We start from the raw sequence: 11,360 nt of genomic DNA, 5'->3' as shown, positions 1-11,360 counted from the left end.
ATCTGAATTTTTCCACCCTGAATTTAACGTGTGTGGTTCCAGCCCCCAACCCAGGGTGACCTCCAAGCTCTTCTGAATCTCCAGATCCTGAGTAGCCTCCTGTGACTGACGAAGGAAGAGTCAGGGGAAGTTGTTGAAGGCAAGAGATATTTTCTGTGAAGCTCCCCATAGCTTCCTGTGAAGCTGCACAGGAAGACAAATTATAAGTCTTCTCCTGCATAATGAAATTTCCTACAAAATTCATCCAGCCAACTCGCCATTCTGCATCATCTGTAGATAATGGATTACACTGACCCAGTGCCCAGCAGAGTAGGTCTGAAATCAATGGTGATGAATAAATAAATGGAAACATGATTTGCATTTAAGCTCAAATAGCTAAGAAAGCGTGATATTAGTAGCACCTTTGCAAATTCATCTTTTCATGGCAAACTTGGCCTCCAAACCTTGGGTGTATACTGAGGATGCAACTTTCACATTGGCCCATAAGACACATTGTCCTCAGCTGCCTATCCCACCCCTATCTCATTTGAGCCTAAACATAAGAAAGGACAGGAAGTTTTATTCCAGTTTTCCCAGTGAGGAAACTGGGGCTGTGTTATGGGCTGAACTGCATCCCCTCAAACTCATGTGTGGAAGCGTTACCCCCCCAGCTCCTCAGAATGTGACTCTATTGGAGATAGTGTCATTAAAGAGGTAATTAGGCTAAAATGGGGTCATTAGCGTGGCCCTAATTCAATGTGATTGGTGTCCTTATAAGAAAAGGATATTAGGACACAGAGAGGACATCAGAACATCATCTGTGGGAGCACAGAGAGATGACCAAGGGAGAACACGGCAAGGAGGCAGCCCTCTGCAAGCCAAGGAGAGAGGCCTCAGGAAAAAAGCAAAACAAAACAAAACAAAAGCCCTACCAACACCTTGATCTCTGACTTCTAGCCTCCAGAAATGTGAGAAAATAAATGTCTGTCGTTTAAGCCACCCAGTTTGTGGTCTTTTGCTATGGCGGCCCTAAGAGCCTAGCACAGGCTCAAAGATGTTAACACCCTGTAAGAAATAGAGTGAACTTTAGTCCACATGCCCCAATTTGAAACTTCTTTATCAAATAAAACAATTGACTTAGGCGAAAACGCCCTGCTTTGTGGCTGTTAACCTGTAATGGATCTCTGATTTACTTACTGCTTCCTCACTGTTTAATTGCCATAGGGCTATACACACACAAACACAAATTCCAACGTTCCTTTCATTTCAGGTGACTTTTAGTTCAATTAGTACTTAGAGCAAAATGTTCATTTGATCCTAGGCAGGGCAGCGCTGGAAAATAATTCAGGGTCCACACCCCCTATTTCCCCAAAGAAAAGCTAAAACGGCCCTTCTTATCTGCCCTTATTTGTCTAATACTCACATTTCTTATTTGAGCAACACGCAGAGAATGACAAAGATCCTGAGAAAAATTAGACTTCTTCAGGCAGACATAATTCCAATTAAAACAGCCCTTGGATCCTGACTTGTCTCCTTTGGGGAAAACTGAAGTGCACTGCTCCCCCGCTCAGGTCAAAAGTGACCAGGCACTGCGAAGGGGTCACCGCTTTACTTCTACGTCTAGGCTTTCCCTGCCAGTTTACTGTCTGGGAGGTGGCGGCAGAGCTCATTTGCATTCCGAGGCAGAACTGAAACTTGGGGGCGTGAGCAATGATTTGCATTATGAGCCCATTTCCCCTTTTCCTCTCTGCTTCCCCAGGGATGCTCACTAAGTCCCAAGTGGGCCTGACGCCTGGGGTCTGCCTTCTTGAAGCAGAGAGAAGGCCCCTCAGTCCCAAAGACAGCTCTGGAACAGGTGGCCCAGGAGCCAAGCTATATTCTGCACAGAGCCCTCCCCCTGCTGAACCGGCTAGAGATGCCTTTGTTACCACTGGGGTGGGAGGGAGGCTGGAGGAAGGACACAGCTGACTTACCCAGCAGGCAGAGATCAGGCACTGACCTGGTTAAAATAGTAACTGCTGAAAGTGACAGCGACATAAGCCATGTGTGCAGCAGTCACAATCGGGGTTCTCCAGCCATGCTCTGGCTGAAGACCAACCTGAGTGATTTTGTACCCTGCCCAGCTCCAGGACCAAAACCTAAGTGTTTTGGGAATGTGCATTCCTGTCTACTAATGTAAGTACTGTACTTTAACTGGATTCCTTAAAAATATGCCTCTGTGTCTTCATTATCATCATCTTTGCAGTTTTCAGGATGATCATTAGATTCTTATCAATATATGCACAACTGGCAAAGATTCCAATCATGCCACTAAAGAACAATCTCAAAGTCTCTGACCTTCATGCAGAGTGGGGAAGTTGTCATCCCACCCAGACTGTGACATGGGGGCGATACGGTGGCTTGGGAGGTGTGTGAATCTTAGACGTGTTAAGCTCTAAGTAATGCAGCTCTTCCCTCTCTTCCAGCGGCCTTTGAAGTAAAGGCAAATTTAAGTCTGCTGATCCCCAAACATCATAAAATGAGGTGTAAGGACCCCGGGGCAGTGGCTGATTGCCCATCTAAACAGCCACCACAGATGCATTCCCAATGCAGCACAAGTCCTTTACTAAAGATTTTATTAAGGAAAACCATATTTTTCACTCCCCACTAAAGCAAGTTTGCAAATTTCTAGATACACCTCAGTTTCAATACCAAAGCTCCAGCAACATACCCAGCTACTAAAGCAAATATTACCCTACATTAAATGGAAACGGCTCCCTGAGAAAAATTCCCTACATGTCAAGCCAGGGTTAAACCGTCTAGAATGAGAAAGACAGAAATGAGTGAGGTTTTCCTTTCCAGAGAGAAAACCACTTAGAGGAGACCAGGTTCCCGGCAGGGAAGCCTGATAAGTGTCCCCGTGGGCTGCGAGGGGCCCTGGGCCAAAGGAGGAGATGAGACGGGGCTCTACACCCAGGGAGGCGGGGGACGGCAGGGGCGCAGATGGAGGTGAGGCTCTAGAAGGAAAAGAAGGGCAGAGCCGTGGTTCGAGCCGTGGGAAATCCTCAAGCGATGATTTAGGAAGTGAAAAGGGACTCACAGCCGCGGGTCGAGTAAAGTGGCTGGAAGCTCCTAAGGGGAGCTGTTCCCAGCTCGCTCCCCACTCCCAGGGCACCTTTCAAAGCCCTGCCTAGACACCCGGACAAAGAGATTAGCCGGCTCAGAAACTCCTCGTCTGCCTTCCTCTCCACCTCCGCCCCGCCCCCGACCGCGGGCAGGCGAGCCGCTCGCAGGCTTCCTTTGATTCATAGATGGCTGCGTTTCCAACAACCCTATAGGAAGCAGGAGGGGCTGAACCTCCAGCCCAGGCTTTCGGGGGCCTAGGGTTCCTTCAAAGAAGGAAATGATTGTGTTGACTTAATTTGGAAGCCCCGAATTTCATGTGCCCTTAATTTGAAAGCTGGATTTTCTCTCCCACTTTCTTCCTAACCTGAGAAACAGATCCTTAGCTGGAAAGCTCCAGCTCCAGAGGGAGCATATGGCCACTGTCACTTGCAGAAGGGAGGGCTGGATGGACAGAAAAATGGTCTGGCAACATCTCAGTTGACACCAAAGGCTAGTAGCTCATCAGTAAGAGAGCACTGCCCATGCCGGAGATGGAGGCCCTGAACAGATCCCAGACACACTGAGGCTTTAACTGACAGTGACTTAGGGCACTGGTAGGAGACAGGGGACTGCACCAGAGGACACACTCGCAGTTGCCTGCTCTGAACCCAGCTTCCTGTCACCTCGATAAGGTGTCTTTTCAGACTGTAAGGTCCTCATCCTTTTTATATGAATTGCATGCCCTGCTGTCATCTCAGCCGGCCCTGTTCCATTCCTCAGTCACATCTGTCATGTGGAAATAGAAGAGGAGGACTTGATTCTTAAACCAAGGGCCTCCATTAGCTACCTTTAGTTTTTCTCCAGAAATTGGAACAATTAATTGGATGGTTATAAACGACAGGAGAAAGTTTTGTTATTTTTAGCAATCTATAGCGAATGTAATAAAATTCAGAGTCATAAAGCAGAGCCTGCTGGATTTCTTCTTCATGTGGTGGTGATACGACATTAAAGCAGCTCTTTTTTCCAGGAGGGCATTTCCTCTCTGCTTGCAATGCTGCTTGATCAATCCCATCCTAAACTCTCTCCAGATAGGAGATAGCTGAGACAGAGCTCAGAAATAAAAATAGTGCTTTCTAGAAGAAAGAAAGAAAGAAAGAAAGAAAGAAAGAAAGAAAGAAAGAAAGAAAGAAAGAAAGAAAGAAAGAAAGAAAGAAAGAAGAAGGAAGGAAGGAAGGAAGGAAGGAAGGAAGGAGGAGGAAGAAAGAAAGAAAGAAAGGGAGAGAGAAAGAAAGAGAGAAAGAGAGAAAGAAAGAAAGGGAAAGAAAGAAAAGTAAGACCCATTGATTAAGTTGCTCAAGTTTAATCCAAATTAGCCTCCCAAATTTTGGAGTGTTAGAAACTAGATTAAGAAGTTAAAGATTTAGATAACAGTAGTGTTGTTGGCCCCTCCTGGGAGTGGGCAGTTTGAGAAGTGGATCTGCCAGCCGGAAACGAGACGGCTCTGCAGCGCATTGGGCTCATTCTCTCTAACAAACATCTGCAAAGTGCTGCAGGAATGTTGCCTTTCTTCCAAATGTCCAGCTCTAGGAGACTTGAAAATTCTTCAAAGGTTGGAAAGCTTTTGATATTTTCTGTTTAGGGATTTGGGCAACAGTAGAATCACACACTAGGTTATGCTAGTACTAGCCATCCAGGGTCACAGACTTGTCTGGGGGCTGAGTATACGCAAAGACGGGGACTAAAAGCCCAAGTTACAGGAAAGATCTCTCAGGATCCTGCAGACTGGGCTCCCGCCAGGTGATGAGAAAGAAAGGGAGATGCATGCTTCCTAGTGTGTGATGATTGGCTGGTTTCATAACGTTCCTCTGCCACCTAGTGGCAGAGCCTACACGTAAGTCCCACAGAACCTTCTAGGAGTACCTATGTCAGGGAGGATTATCTACAAAACTTTTAAGAATTAACTTCATGTTTTACACAAACGCTTTTCAAAACATCCTTCCTGAGGTTCACCAGAGAGATCAATGAAAACTGACTTCGGGTCTATCATGGTGTGTGGGGGGGGCGATGCCCACTTTACAGGGACACTTTGCCTAAGAACTTGTAGCAGGTAACAGCTTTTTCCTTCATAACAATGTGATCAACAGCACAAAAACTACACACACTCACACACACACAGTCCTTGCTCTCTTTATCACTAGACACAAGGAGTTCCACTGTAACTCCCTGGCTGGCCTCTACTGTATGTACTGCTTTGGGGATTCTTTTCTAAGGATGAGGCCAGCCTTTAATGACATCATGCCAATTTGCATGACTGCAGTCTTTTGCCTGGTATCTATGACCTTGCACTGTTCTTCCTTGCCTGGAAGAGCCATGTTCAGTGCTGGTGTTCTGAACTCTCTACCATGACAACAGCTTGTTTTTATTCATTGCTCAAACTGCATGAAAGAGTAGATGGTATAGGCTTGTTATTTCATTTGAATCTCAAGACAATACTACGAGCAAGGTACCTACTCTCATCATCATTGTACCTACGAAGAAACTGAAGCACAAAAAGGTTTCATCAAGTGATCAGACCCAGGTGGTCAGATTCCAGAACGTATACTCTTTAGCTATTTTGCCACAGCTTCCTTCAAGTTCATATCATATCCCCACTACTGGACTTTTTGATGGTATGAAACTTATCGAATTTTTCAAGTTGATCAAATAGCTTGATTAATAGTCCAAGCTCATCACTACGCACAAATATAAGGTCTCTCAGCATAAATAAACCCAGCCTTATTCCAGGAGGTGGGTGTCATACTGGCATTGCATGTCAAATTATGTCAAGGACTTCTTAGCACAGAAGCAGAGGCCTGGAAGTGAATTACACATGTGAAAGATCTGTAGCATATTTCAGACTAGCAAATCTCAGTGAATATTTCCCAGAACCATTCCAAAGGAAGAACTTATAGATGGTGTGAAGGAGTGAAATGAGCCCAGATCCAAAGTCGGGCACCTGAGCCCCTCGTATGCAGTCACATGAATTGGGAAACTAATTTTATTAATCGCTAAAAATCATTCTTTCAACAAAGCTAAAAAGTAAAATAAACATTGAAATTTAAAATCTTAAGCAAAATGTGACAGCATAAAAAATACTCCAATTTACACATTTTCAGGCAAACATAACATGGTTTTTTAGTGCTTTGACATGAATAAAATCATTCAGTTTTGTGCCTTTCAATTTTTAAAGCCACTTGAGGTTTTAAGGCCGAGTGTTGCTAAATCTGTTAGATGTTCTTGTCACCTCAGGGTGCTCCTAAATCATTTAAAATTAGTTTTCATTCAGAGAAAGGACATTCTGCTGAGGATAGAGTAATGAGAATGGTCAAAATTAATAATATTAAAGGGAACATACTCCACAAAAACTTATACTCATGTCATTTGAGGTTGCTTAAAGTTTTTTTTTCAATTTTCCTTTTTAATAATGATGTACAAACAGTAATTGATTGCACCCATGATTAATTCTATAGCTCTCTACTTGACTATCTCTATCTTCTCCATATCTTTTACAACAGACGTTTGATTCATGTCGATTAACTAGATCAGAATAAGAAATGTCAATAAGTCAGCGACTGGCAAACTAACTGTACTTGGCCTTGAAATCTTGGGTCTATCTGGGCCATATCTTTATTTTACAATATGTGATGGAATTTTACATGTTGTAATCCTTTCCCATCCAATAAACGTTGAAGCTCAAAGAGCTTTTACCTTGGCTGTTGGCAAATCAATCAACCAAAGTAGTTAATGCAAAAAAATTTTAATATATTGTTGGATTGTTAGCAAAATGTCTGCCAAAGGAGCTTTTCAGTACAGAAAACAAATATTTTTAAAATATAAAAATATATTTGTAAATAGAAGATATGTTTTAAAATATAATTTGAAGCGGTCCTAATACAATATTGTTTTCCATTACACATTAAAATGCAATGACAGGGACTTCCCTGGTGGCGCAGTGGAGAAGACTCCGTGCTCCCAAAGCAGGGGGCCCAGGTTCGATCTCTGGTCAGGGAACCAGATCCCACATGCATGCTGCAACTAAGAGTTCGCATGCCACAACTAAGGAGCCGGTGAGCCACAAATAAAGAGCCCGCCTGCTGCAACTAAGACCCTGCGCAACCAAATAAATAAATTTTTTTTTTAAAAAATGTAGTTTAAAAAAAATGCAATGACAAAGCTCTGTTTCCTTTCAACTAAAATGTGTCCGGATACCAAAGGGCAGTCCACTGCCTGGACAGCTCTTTGTGTTTGTTGAAGTCAATGACTTCTCCCATATCCTGCTAGAGCAAAAACTGGCAAAAAGCAAGAATTTTTCCTAGAGACTCTACCATTTCTCTAGCAAGAAATACATGCCATTTTTGTATACTGTAATAATCAAGGAATGGTATATTCTTTTTCAACGACCTGCAGAGCAAATTGTACCTTGGGCTGCACAAATTAATCTGAATTACCCGGTACAGAGATCTATTGTGATACTGTTTATATGCCTGTGTTAATTTTTCCTTGGCATTGTATAATTTGGTCTTGCAACTGCTTAGGTAAATAGTAGTTAAGAGAACACTGAATAATTTATAATTCATTCACTTATTTGATAAGTGGTGATTGTGCATTCTCTAGGTGCTGGACTATGCTAGAGCTGAGGATTCGGGTGACTAGGAATTTGGTGTCCTTGCTGAGAGCAAAAGCTCTACAGTCAGCTGGCCTGGGTGCAGATGCTGACTCAGCTACTTACTAGCCAGGTGACCTCAAGCATGCTGCTTAAACTTACTTAGCTTATTCATCTCTAAAATTTATTTTTTTGCAAGAATCAAACGAGTTAACAAAAGAGTACCTGGTTTATAGTAGGCATCTGCCATTTTAATTAATCCAGCAATGGATTAGCACAGGCAGAGAGGAGGCATTCCAGAAAAGTTAGGTGTGAAGTTGCTCCCAGTCCTTGTCAGGGAGGCATTTGTTTGCTAGTGTTGTCAGATTTATTGATTTTATTAAAATTTACCTGCTCGAGGCCACAATCAATACCACTGAAACTCTGATCTCAGAATAGTCCATGTGCCCTGGTGTGATGCATCCATTGAATCGACCATTGTTTGCTCTGCCTGATATAATAGGTGTCTTCTCAAAATGCCATGAAGGACCACCACTTCCCTGGTGGTCCAGTGGTTAAGACTCCATGCTGCCAATGCAGGGGGCCCAGGTTCGATCCCTGGTCAGGGAACTAGATCCCGCATGTCACAACTAAAGAGCCCGCGTGCTGCAACGAAGATCCCACATGCCGCCACAACTAAGACCCAGTGCAGCCAAATAAATAAATAAATATTCAAATCCTCTCCCACAAAGACAAAGCAGAACAATTAAAGCTCTTGTGTTCCCAAAATTCTAAAAAAAAAAAAAAAAAAAGCCATGAAATGCTCCTTGTCCTATCTTACCCCCACTCCTTGCAGTGTCTTTGAGACACAGCAATTGCTCACCGCCATAATCTCTCAAAACAGGTCTCCAATTAACTTGCTTGCTTCCTGGAATTACCTGAATTCTCATCATTGGCTCTCATGGTTCTGAGAAAACTATGAGACCAAATGATGCTCAGAGAGATTGCCAGAAGAGCTTGGATGTGCTAACCAGGCCCTGGAGAGTCTCTTACTGCTCTGTAGGTCCCTGCAGCACAGGCTGGAGCCAATGTGTTGTCATCTTGTTTGTTAGTTTATTTATATTCTGTCCTCGTTTTTCCTCATCCCCACTTCCAACTATGTGCCACTTAAATTGTAGAAAAGCACTGAGTATTTACAGCTCACAGTTTCTTGGTACCGCCATTAGCAACTGAAAGCAGCTCAAGGAAGCACTCCACTTGACATAGGATGACAACTAGTTTGCCAACTAAATTTAAAAGAAAAAGCTCCTCTCTTCAGGGCAAAATATTTTGAAATAATTTCTCAAACTATTTTGAAGTTACCCTTAATCTGAAGTTACTTGCTTTTTGCTAATATTTTAATCTTTACTAAAAATGTTTACTGCTGGTATTCTCAGCACCTAAAACAGCGCTGGACATGTGCTTTGTAAATTTTGCTGAACGAATTGAAGTACGATGGGCATGATTATCAATATAAGATTGTTTGGAAAATTATATGATGGATCTCATGATATGAAGAGGATTCAGTGAACTATATCCAGAGTAGAATTTATTCATTTACTCATTTAATAAATATATATGGTACTTAGTATTTGCCAGGCACTATTATAAGTGATTTATACACAGTAATTAATTTAGCTAATATTTCCTCTCTATAGGGCTGAATAATCAGATCCTAGAAATAGAGTCTGAACAAAAAGAGGTGCATAGATTTCTATGGATATTTTGCAAGAAATGTGTAAGATTTTTTCATAGTAATAACACCTTATTACTTATTCTAAAAGGCCCATGTTATATGCTTTATAAAATAAACCCCTTTCATCCTCACAACAAATGTATGTTGTAAGTGTTCTTACAGGTATAAAAACTGAGGCTCAGAGAGAACAGATATAGGTCCAAAACCCAAAGTTACAATGTTAAGAATTTGAACCCAGCTCTGAATTCAAAATTTTTGCGTATTTGGAAATCATCTTTTTCCCTTATTTACTTTCTGCCCTCTTTCTTCCTCACTCCTACTCGCAAGTAGTTTGTAAGCTCTATGCATCGGCAGACAAAACCTGCTCCTTCATTGTACTATCCCTGTGCCTAGATCAGGCCAGGCATTTATGGGCACTGGGGAAATATTTGTTTGATGGGTGAATAAATGGACCCCAGAGTCCTTGCAGAGGTGCCACACTGCCTTCTGAATACCACCAGTTTCCTCTAAAGTAATTTATAACAATTTCCAGACTTATTTTTCTAACTGAAATGTTTATTAGCTAAAGCATATGTAGTGTGTTAGGTACCTCCTCCAGATTTTTAGGAACCAGGTGTGCTGAAAGAACATGGGCTTTGAGAAGCCATGCAAAAGGCCAATGGGTACATGAAAATGTGCTGAACATCACTGATCATCAGGGAAATGCAAATCAAAACCACAATGAGCTATCAACTCACACTTGTTAGAATGGCTTTTATTCAAAGGACAAAAGGGACTTCCCTGGTGGTCCAGTGGTAAATAATCCACTTTACAATGCAGGGACTGGGCTCGATCCCTGGTCAGGGAACTAAGATCCCATGCTGCGGAGCAACTAAGTCCTCGCGCCACAACTACTGAGCTCACATGCCTCAATAGAGAGCTGCATGCCGCAAACTACAGAGCCCACGTGCTCTGGAGCCTGCAAGCCACAACTAGAGAGAGAAAATCCACACATGACAACTAGAGAGACGCCCGTAGACCACAACGAAGAGCCCGCACGCCACAACAAAAAGATCCCGCATGACTCAACGAAGATCCCGGGTGCCACAAGACCCGATGCAGCCAAAAATAAAATAATAAATAAATCTTTTAAAAAAAATAAAAGGACAAAAGATAAGTATTAGCAAGGATTGGATGAAGGGGAACACTTGTGCACTGTTGGTGGGAATGTAAGTTGGTGCAGCTACTATGGAAAACAGTATGGAGGTTCCTCAAAAAATTAAAAATAGACCTACCATAGAATCCAGCAATCCCATTTCTGAGTATATATCCAAAGGAGATGAAATCGGCATCCCATGTTCATTGCATCATTATTCACAAAGCCAAGATATGGAAATAACCTAAATATCCATCACTAGACGAATGGATAAAGAGAATGTAGTATATATATTCAACGGGATATTATTCAGCCTTAAAAAAGGAGATCCTTTTCAGAGGTCATACAACGTATTTCACTCTCACTTTCAGTAGCAGTCTGGGTCGTCAGGACACAGAAACAATACAGTATGCTAAACAAAAGCTTAATACAAAGAATTACTGTGATAAAGAGTTACTATAAGATATAAGGAAATTCTGTACGATACCTTTGGCTGAGGGAGAGAACCCAAGGATGCACAAACTTGGAAGGGGTTCAGACTGCGCTGGAGAAGGTGTGGTTCAGCCCATTGGGTAGCAGAGGTGTTAGCAGGTTTGGCCAGGATGGAGCTGGTCTGGAGCTGCTTGGCAAACAATAGGTAGGAGTGCCAGCTGGGGAGCAGGTGGTCAGCAACCAGTGGTGTGGACCTGCACGGGCTATTTTGTGTGTAACTCTCTGGACCACATGTAACTTTGTGTAGCCATGCAGGGGCTTTGGTTTCCATGTTGAGAAGGCCATGGAACGGTTACCATAAAGTGCTGCAAAGT

General features: G+C 42.7%; 1 non-coding gene across 1 annotated transcript; it reads left to right on the top strand.

Annotated features, from left to right (window-relative positions):
* The first annotated feature begins 8,241 nt into the window (after window positions 1-8,241).
* TRNAW-CCA (transfer RNA tryptophan (anticodon CCA)) lies at window positions 8,242-8,314 on the top strand. The gene has a single exon. It is a non-coding gene; the product is annotated as a tRNA-Trp (tRNA).
* Window positions 8,315-11,360: the final 3,046 nt, after the last annotated feature.

This window comes from Globicephala melas, chromosome 16 (genome assembly GCF_963455315.2).
Source record: "Globicephala melas chromosome 16, mGloMel1.2, whole genome shotgun sequence".
In the NCBI taxonomy this organism is placed as follows: Eukaryota; Metazoa; Chordata; class Mammalia; order Artiodactyla; family Delphinidae; genus Globicephala; species Globicephala melas.
This window is presented reverse-complemented; position numbering and strand designations above follow the sequence as displayed.